Below are 10,789 nucleotides of genomic sequence, written 5' to 3' on the forward strand. Positions count from 1 at the left end.
GGAACATACTGCTGCCATGTTCTGTTACTATTCCTCTTAATTCTTCTCCTAATGTACGAATTGCCACAATTCTGAAAGCGTAGACTTGTTTATTACTTCAAGCAGCAATGATAAAACTTCATGGTTTCTCTTAAAGACTCAAAAAAATATGGATGAGTATGTAAAATTTGCTGGTGCCATAAGCAATGAAGAAAAAAAACCCTAATCAGTTCATTATCAGTATAGCCAGATCTTGCTGAAACGTTCTACAGAAAACTTCATAGAGAAATCTGTTGGCTCAGAAGATGAGAGTCGAGACAAGAGAAAAGGAAAGAGACAGTAATTCACTATCTGTAGCACTACAGATCTGTAGTTCTACAGATAATAGTACAGAATCTGTACTACAGAATCAATAAGGTTTGAAAATGTGAAATAGTGATGCTGCAAAGAATAAGTCTCTCTGACAAAATCTGAGATGATAGAACAATAATTCACACAGAATTATATATCATAATCTATGACTTACAGTATTAAATAAATCACCATTCATTGTTGCAGCATAACACATTTGCTTGACATAACCAGTTAGTGGATTCTTTGGAATATCTTTGAAAATCTAATGGATTTGGTAATCCCTGTCTTTGATATTTCCATCATATTGTCACATCTTACTTTGTTTTAGACTGTTCTTATATTTTTGCTGATCTCTGTAATACAGTAAAATGTATTTTCAAAATGCAGGATCTATGTCCATATAACATGATGAATTACAAATAAGAAAATTATTTTAGAACTTAGCAATTATAAAACCCACCCATTAAGCAAGGATACCATTTCAGACATAGTTCAGACATACATTTGTGACTGAGTTCTTGCAAATTCTCTTAATGTAATAATTATATAGTCTTAAATTTTAGAATCTGAGTTAACCTTTTTGCAGAATCTCAGCATAGTTCTAATTAAGGTTCTAAGATGTTGCAGATGATTTAGCTCATTATTTTGGATAGCCACTAGAGGGAGAAGTTAGTCTATTTTCTTTTAATACTATCTACTTCCTCCCCCCAAAGACAACTGCTTGTACACTAAAAAGCAATTTAGTTTTTAACCTAGCATTTTAAAATCTGTTTTCAAGCACAGCAGTAAGCATTTAACTGCCTTATAGTTTTTCTATTCAACTGATCCCAAATTAGATATGTTTCCTCATAAAAATGTTGACACAGATTTCCTTTCTCTGCTTTGCTTCTCATTTTAAAATAGAATAAACTGATTCTTCTTTTATGTAACATCCAGGAGTTGTGTGACTAATATTGGCACATAGAGAATACTGTCTGCTATGCAGATAAAGATGTGTGTGCTGGGTGTCCTGGGAGATCCTTCTTAACAATTAGCTGGTCTAATAAAGCAAATTTCTACAATTCATAAAAGTATCTCACCAATATTTTGATTGACAGCATGAACAGCTGGTTTGTTCTTGGAGTCTTTCTTGTCCTCTTTCCCTCATATACGTTGAAGACACTAAATGTTGAGGAATGCACTACTTGATTGAATGTTGCCATCTTTAAATGTGACCTTAGACATGACTGAAAAAAAACTAAGTAGAGTTTCATACTCAAGAAAGCTGGGCTACTTTTGGTTGTTGAAATAATAATACACACTTCTGCCATGTATCTTTGATTTACAAATCCTTTGAATTCTAATATTACACAAGCAATTGTCCATCATATGAAAACCTGATAATCTGGAAATAGAGATTATTAAAATAACTGAGACTAATTTCAAGCTGATATGAACAAGAATTGCATGGCAGAAAAGACAGGCCACAGGTCAGTCCATGGCATTGTGAAAATGTTATAAGAAATCCCACAGAAGTCTCTGAAACTATTTATGATCAGTCAGTGAGATAGAAAATAGAAATAACAAAAAGTAGAATGCAAATGTTCTGAAAATTACTGTATTTAGCTTAACTTTGGGGGCTCTTGAAGGACAGAAGGAAGATAAGCGTACAGTAGAAATTGCAGTATTACAAGAAAACAAAAATTCAGCACATCCCTAAGACTGCTGACAGAAAAGGGTGTGTGAATAGGAATCCATAGAAATATCTATTACATTATGTGAGTACCCAGTGGTTTCTTAACTCCTGCTCCTGCACTTCTAGCAATTCAATCTCAGCAAGATACAATATATAAAGATTTTAACCAATTTCAGATATTTGTTTTTATCAGTCAACAAATTAGTGATGCAACAGACATGATTCTAAGAAAAACCCACTGAATGGAAGGGAACTTATGCCTTGGGTGGCAGTGGTCTGGCTTCAATTCAGTTTCAACAATATTCGTAGTATAATTTGTCTGCATGTAGATGTGGTATACATGATCACAAACCTTTTTAGGAGCTTCTTCAGAAGGTAAAGATAGCCTACTTACTCACAGCTTTGTTGCTTATAAGCCATTTTTCAGATTTTTTAGATGGATATATGAAGACCAGAAAGAACAGCAATTTTGACTAACTTTTATTCATTCCCTCCATTTAATGAAATATAAAAAACATTTTTAGAAAATCATCCTGTTATGCCTAGTCTTTGGCAATGACAGATATACCTCATTTTTTTATTAGAAAAACTATTCATTGGAACCCATGATTTGTCTTCTTTTTTATGTCACAATTCATTTAATAGTCTAGGATAATTTACAGCAGGGGTAGTCAACCTTGGCTCTTTTATGACTCGTGGACTTCAACTCCCAGAATTCCTGAGCCAGAATTCTGGGAATTGAAGTCCACGAGTCATAAAAGAGCCAAGGTTGACTACCCCTGATTTACAGCAAAGAATCACAGATAACTTTTTATCCTAGGTAGCAACTCTTCAGGGTATAAAACAATTAAAGGTTAAATCCCTGATTTGGCCTTTCAGCAACATTTATTCAATTCCTTCAATCTTTCTTTTCTTCATGATTTATAGTGTAGTCCTAGATCACCTTAAATGCAGTTGTGTAAAGTATGCAATCTTAAGAATCCAATCACGCTTCCTTGGATTTTGTTCTATTCATAAATGTTTATATAAACTTTGCTAGGAGACCCACAACCTAATGTGTGCGCACGCACACACACACACACAACACACACACACAATCTTAAAACAATGTACAACAATTATAGGAATATTTCCTTAGAATAAGTCCTATTGATTCAATACAACTTAGTAAATGTGTTAAGGATTGCAGCGCAACTTTTTAAGATGATTGATGTTGACCATGTAAACATATTGTTTCATTGATTAATATGAGGACAGATTTAACTTCTTGGTTAAATGAAATTTTTCATTCGTGGAATTGTTTTTTCCCCCAAAAATCAAAATATGCTGATTAAAGTTTATTACCCATTTTTAAATTGCTTTGGGGAAGCTATGCTTTAAGACTTTCCTTTTTGTACAATTTAAAGTATTGTCATTTACAAAAGAAGACTGGAAATAAGGTTGCTGACATTTTGAGATTTATTTTTTAAGCAAGCTAAGAAATAAATGACCTCCCACGATATTGTTGAATTGCTTTCATACAAATGCCTTCTTTGCACCTCTGTTTGAAATGCTGTGCCTTCGTTTCTTTTTCTTTCTTTTTTTTTGAGTGTACCTTTATGTTTAACTCAGGGCAACAATGTTGTAGAATATTATTCATACACTTAAGAACACAAGAATAAAAAGTGATATAAAGCCGAAGCTCATTAAAAAAAAAATGGGATCGTGTGTCCTGTCCCATTCTTATTAAGGAAAATAAAGAGCCAATTGAGAATATGGTATAAATAGAATATCACTTGTTTCATCTCAGATACATTTCCATTTTGTTAAGAAATATGGCATTTTTATCATTTTGATATGGAAATGCAGTGGATTTTCTGTATTTATCTCTGTGTGTGAGAGAGGGAGACACTACACAGCGCACTGTGAAAAGATTCTGTTTTTATCACCATCACTTTGTTACATCACAGACTGCTCTAGCCTTGTTGCCATGGTGATCATGATTTCATCAGATTCCCTCAAATGTTTGTATAGCCTTATACAGTATATTGCACTTACAGCACCTGTATAGTACTTTGTCTGTATACTGTATGCCCATAATTATGTATATCTATTCACCCATGTATGTATGTATAGTTTGTTTATATATCTGTATATGTACATGTGTCTCTTCATAGTCTTATCATTGAAATGTTTGAATTATTCATATACATTATATGTAGTATGCAAGTTATAATCAAGTATGGATGCCAGCACTCACTTTTGATAATTTATAATCTTCATTTTGTCTTGTTGAACAATGAAAATAAAACTTTATGTATTTTAAATGAGAATTTTAAAATATTACTTTTCTATATTTTTTTACCTCTACAATAACTCTTTAAATCCAGGAGGGGCTCATACCATTCCATTTAAGCTCTCTGCAGAATGGTGATTCACATATATTCTTAAATGACCTGAAGACAAAACCTACATGCATTTAAAACAAATGTTAAGACCAGCAAGACCAAAGTAGTACTGATGAGATTTTCAGATAAAGCAAATATATCATTAGGAGAAAATCAGCACAGAAATATCAAACTAAGGATTTCACTTGGCAGCCTCTTGAGAGAATGTATATATTCAATATTTTACATTATTTCTATGATATGCCATTCCTAAACAAAAGATAACAAAACAGAAAATCCACACATTAATAAAATAAAAATTTATAACTTGATACAGACCATAATATGCCCTAATATGTGTCATTTATTCTGCTATTATGTAACTAACTGTGCCTGGACAAAGACTGGAGACTTATATTAATACTGCTTATAGCTTCCATGCAAGGCTTTGTTCCTAATCATTTTTTTCCCTTAGCCATAGTCAGAGTTATTACATGGAAACACCCTAATAACTTACCCATTCCTGGGTTATAGCTGGTAGATTAAAAAGGAAGGCGAAATTGCTACCAAGAATTGGGTTAATAATTCTTAGTAGTTGCCATGTATTTGAGGCACTGATGAGCATTTTTGATCATGCTCACCTGGGATTGCCTTCTTCCAAGAGTTTCAATCAGTTTGAGCAGAATGGGCATACTGCAGATCCCACCAGCCAAACAACTGAGAGGAACTAGAAGACAGACCTTTTTCCACAATGGTCCCTGCTCTATGGAACATCCTCCCTTTGGAGATTAGAATGGCCCCAACTCTGTTTGCTTTCCATAAAGCCCTAAAAACCTGGTTATGTTCTGAGCCCGGGATCCTGAATGTGATCAGGGCCCCATTTCCTAGTATTTCTAACTAGCCAAGTATCTTGGCTATTATGTATATTTATTTTGGATGTTTCTATTGTATCTATTGTTTAAAAAAATAGTATTTTAACTATAATATATTTTAGAATTGTAAGCCCCCAGAGAAATTGATTGAGATGGGTGACTATAGAAATTGAATAATAAGTGAATTTAAAGTAAAAGAAAATGATACACTAGACAACCTGTGACCTATTGGGTCATTGTTTCAGAGATAGTTCCTCAATGTCTTCAACAATGGCACAGCTTCTAATGTACAACCTTTACTAGTTACCCTATGATGCACTGTTTTGCATGATTAAAGATTACACACAAACAGGAGAGTTTTACTAGTATATAGTTTATGGAATTATTTGCAGTAGTATTTAAAAGACAGAAATATCATTCAATCAGATCTGCATATTGTTACAGCTAGGCATTGTTATATTTTAAATAAAGAAATGAAAAACTTCTGGCCTGATTATTGCTTAACTTGAAGCTAGTTTCAGCTTCATTGGGCTAACACTTGATCACATATTTTTACCAGTGGTTGACTAACCCATTGCATACTGTTACTTTTCCTAAGAATTAGGAAAGTGAAGAATGCTGTAACATGAGATTAAGTAAAATCTCAAGGAACCACAATCAAAGGAATATCACTGATATCCTCAACAGCATAGCCATTGTAATACCTCTTTCTTTGACTATTCAAGATGAAAAAAGAAAAAGATACACAGTTGTTTAGACATCATGAAAAAGATACATAGTTGTTTAGACATCAGAAACTTGTAGGCAAGTAAAAAAAAAATCCAAATGAAAACACCCAAAAACAAATATCATTACCAAGCCAATTTTGGATTTTGGAACATTTGCCATTGTTTAGCCTTTTGGGTAATCTATATCAAAATTGAGCAAAAAGGTATCTAATATGATGGAATTTGTCACAGTTCTCAGTACATCTCTTTTCACAGTAACTCACTAAGTAAATATTACTTGGAAAAGTAGCTGTTGCCCTCCAGCTCCATAGTGATATACAGTATATTTTGCTCGGAGCATTCTCTATAGTTTTATTTCAACATCTTATTCCTCCAGCTGACACTTGCCAAAAAAAAGTCTTCCTGTTCTTATTGGACCTCCAGATAATCAGTAACATCACACTTCACAGTGGGCATATTAATGCTCTGAAGCCTACCCATCTTTATTAGGAACTATCTGTACTAACATAAAGCATACTTGTTTTTTTAAGGATAATAATTTCCATTCAATTAATGTTGATTATATTATTTGTCCTTGAGGATTTTGTCCATGTAGATTGATGGGTTTATAGAACTGTGCAATAAATTATTGCAATCTCATTTATTTTCTTGCTGGAAGGAGGTCAAATCTTCACAAAAAGAGGTGGTGAAATAAGTGGTGTGTGAGAGAAGGAATATCCATCCATCCATCCATCCATTCATCATCTGTCCATCCAAAGGCATGCACACAACATAACAACACACACACATACACATATACCTACCTACAATATAATAACAAGATTGAATCTGGGTCAGTCACTGGGACCAGAGATTTACTCTTTCAAGCTTTCAGATTCATGCTGGAGCCCATGACGCTCAGATGAGTAAATCTCTGGTCCCAGTGACTGACTCAGATTTGATCTTGCATCTTGGGACACATATATTTGCCTTCATTTGTAATATAACAACAGCACAAGATCTTCCATCTCTGGTTAATCATGTTAATAACTCACTTCAGAAAATTCGATGTGATCTCTAGCTTATTGGATTCTTTAGATTTTAGACTAGCACACAGGAGTGGATTTGGGACACCAACATTTTGAAAAACATATTCCACTAAACCTATTGTGGAATTCAAGCATGGGAAACATGACCCGAATTCCTATCAGTTTAATTCATTCCAGGGATTAATGAACAATTTGATAATTCTTGAATGCAGACGTATAGTAATTATGATACAAAATTCTACATTGGAAACTGCTTAAATATCATTCTAAAATTGAAAACATTTTTAAGGATGTTTGGAAATGTATAGAATCCGTGTATATTGTATACACGGTATATTATAAACTGAATCTCTGTGGAGATTCTCAATCATCCAGGACATGGATGTTTTTTCCAAAAGGCAATTGGACTTTCTTGGTTTTTTTCCTTTGAAAAAACATTTCGCTTCTCATCCAAGAAGCTTCTTCAGTTCTGAGTCAGTGTTATTCTGTGAATTCATGATGTGTTAGACAGCAGTACTCATGACAAACCATAATGATGTCAAAACATTGACTTATGCATTATTGTCTTATAGTACAAATGAGAACAGTATATAAGTCACAATATTTGTGTGATGATGTCATGAAAATTATGTCATCATCCCTACCCGATCTGCAAATGTGTACGACTTTAATAACTTAGAAAATAAATGTTCTTTGTTAAAAAGTGTACCCTGAATTACTTAAGAAAACAGCCTGCATTTAAGATTACAAAAATGATTTAAAAATCTTGTCTGGTATATTTCATTTTTATGCCCTTCCTTTCAACCTTTTATTATTCAAAATAGAAACACAATAAATTGTTAAAGTTCACATTAGAAACATTGACAAAACCTCGTAACATAACATAATAATTGCAAAAACACAGTATTCAAATGAAGTGTTATTCTTGATTCATCTCCAGTAATGCAGGGATTTATTCTTTTTTTTATACAACACAATGGTATCTAATAAGTCTGAAATATTAACTTTTATTGAATAAACTGTAATGTAATATCTAGATTTTTAATATTAAAACTGTTTCCTATTTTTACACAAATTCCTTAATCCATTCATTCTTTAAAATTTCAATCTCAAATTGATTTATTGATAACAGGATTTATAAAAATGATTTTTGGTAGGGAGGGTCTCATAGGATTTAATTATTGCTTCTTATTATGCAGGTGTGTCTATCTTGAATTAATATAAAAGGATTACTATTGTAATCAACTAATTAGCATTTTTTCTCCAAAATATAATTTGCTAATGTTAGTGATTAACTGATGTTTTAAGGGGTTAACTAATAAATGGCATGACTGAAGTTATCTTTGAGTTGTTATGAACTGTTCTATTCGATTTAACAATTATGCTATTCTATTAATCTCATGCTAATAGTTATATTATTGCTATAAACTTTTAAAACATTGTTGGGTAACAAATCTGAAAACAAGTGTCTGTGTGCATGTATATGTGTGTGCGTGTGTGTGTGTATGTATGTGTGTGTGCGTGTGTGTGTGTGTATGTATATATATATATATTTATATATATATATATATATATACACACACACACACACACACGCACACACACATACATACACACACACACACATCCAATCAGAGCACAGCCAAGCTCTTTAACCAATCAGCTCAAACCCCACTGGCAGAACACACCTCCACCCAATCAGAACACAGCCAAGCTCCCACCCAATCAGCTCAAACCCCACTGGCAGTTAAAAGGAAGAAACAGCTGCGATCACACACACTACTCCCAGAAGCAGGAAGCTGAAGACACCAGCCTGAAGATGACGAATGTGACTTCATCGAAACGTCGCCAGGATACTTCCAATTTTACGCGGGAGAGAACCCGAAAATTTGAATTGCTAACAAAGAATTAAGGGAGAACTGGGATAGCTATTTCAAACCTTATTTGGTTTTCATCAGCCAGACATACCCTTCTGAGATTCGAACCTGGGCTGTCTGCATGTTAAGCACAGATGTTAGCCACTAGGCCACAGGCTCTTTCTCACTTTGTTAGCTACAAGAGACAGGGGAAGAGACTTCTCTTTCCCATATTTGGGCCGACAGGGTGCTCTAAAAAAAAAAGAAAAAAAGCATTCATCCTCTTCCCCTGTCTCTTGTACCTAACAAAGTGAGAAAGAGCCTGTTTTCTGAGGTTTTCGCGGGTGTTTGTATGTAGGTCTTTAGTTATTCGGGTTTTCTCCCGCGTAGAATTAGAAGTGTCTTGGTGACGTTTCGACGAAGTCACATTCGTCATCTTCAGGCTGGTGTCTTCAGCTTTGTGCTTCTGGGAGTAGTGTGTGTGATCGCAGCTGTTTCTTCCTTTTAACTGCCAGTGGGGCTTGAGCTGATTGGGTGGGAGCTTGGCTGTGTTCTGATTGGGTGGAGGTGTGTTCTGATTGGTTAAGGAGCTTGGCTGTGCTCTGATTGGATGGGGGGTTGGCTGTGCTCTGATTGGATGGGGGAGTGTTCTGTTTGGGNTTGGGTGGGGGCTTTGTTGTGCTCAGGTTAGTCTGAGTTGCAGGGGGATTTGAGATGGTGAGCTTCATTGCTGTAGTTTGGCTTCGTGTTCGTGGTCATGCCACATCTTTATGGTGGGTGTCAGTTTGCTTCATGTATGGATTGGAGAGGTTTAAAGTGGCTAATGATGCAGCTGTGGACTGGCTTCTAGTTTGTGGTCATGCCTCATCATCTGTGTGGGTTTGGGTTTGCTTTTTGCGTGGATGTGTGGTGGTGACCTCCTATGTGGTTTTCGTGGCTGTGGGTCTGGTGTCGTTCTTTGTGTTAGGGACTCGTTTGCCAATAAGGGCGGGTTTCCAAATGGCTGGAAGGCGGGAGGTATCATCTCATTTATTCATGCTGTGTGGGCATTTTTCTATCTCGATGGCTTCTCTGATTATTCTGTTGTTAAAGTGTTCAGTTTTGGCAATAGTTCTGGTCTTTTTAAAGTCAATTTTATGTCCTGTGGCTTTAAAGTGTTGGACCAGGGAAGAAGTTGGTTCCTCTTTTCTAACTGAGTTCTTGTGTTCTTCAATGCGTGCATTTATTCTTCTGTTGGTTTGTCCAATGTATGTGGTTGGACAGGCGGTGCATGGGATTTCATATACTCCTTGATTTTCTAACTCAATTTTATCTTTGGGGTTTCTTAGGATGGTAGATATTTTTCGGTTTGTGCAGAATGCTTTCTTGATGTTGTGTTTGTGGAGGATCTTGCTGATTCTGTCAGTGGTGCCTTTTATGTATGGGAGGAGGGCTTTGCCGTTTTCTTGTTCTCTGTCTTGGATTTTGGTGGGGGTTTCTTTTTGGATTAGGTTGGTAATCTTATTTCTTTGGAATCCGTTGGATGTTAGTACGTTAGTGAGAGTGTGTAGTTCGGTTTTTAGGTGTTGTTCATCAGCTAAGCATTTTGTTCTGGAGATGAGTGTCTTGGCTACGGAGTTGATCTGTGCTGGGTGATGGTGTGAGAGTGCGTGCAGATAGCGGTTTGTGTGTGTTTTCTTCTGGTAGATGGGAGCCATTGGATTTCTTGTAGACTAGGACATCCAGGAAGGGGAGTTGGTTGTTAGCTTCTGTTTCCATGGTGAACTGTATTTTGGGGTGTAGGCTGTTGAGGTGTGTGAGGAAGTTGTCCAGTTTTTCTTTCCCATGTGGCCAGATTATGAAGGTGTCGTCTACGTACCTGAGCCAGAGTTTGGGTTTGTGATCAGATTTTTCTAGAGCTTGGGTTTCAAAGTGTTCCATGTAGAGGTTTG

This window comes from Protobothrops mucrosquamatus, unplaced genomic scaffold (genome assembly GCF_001527695.2).
Source record: "Protobothrops mucrosquamatus isolate PMUCROS unplaced genomic scaffold, P.Mucros_1.0 scaffold306, whole genome shotgun sequence".
In the NCBI taxonomy this organism is placed as follows: Eukaryota; Metazoa; Chordata; class Lepidosauria; order Squamata; family Viperidae; genus Protobothrops; species Protobothrops mucrosquamatus.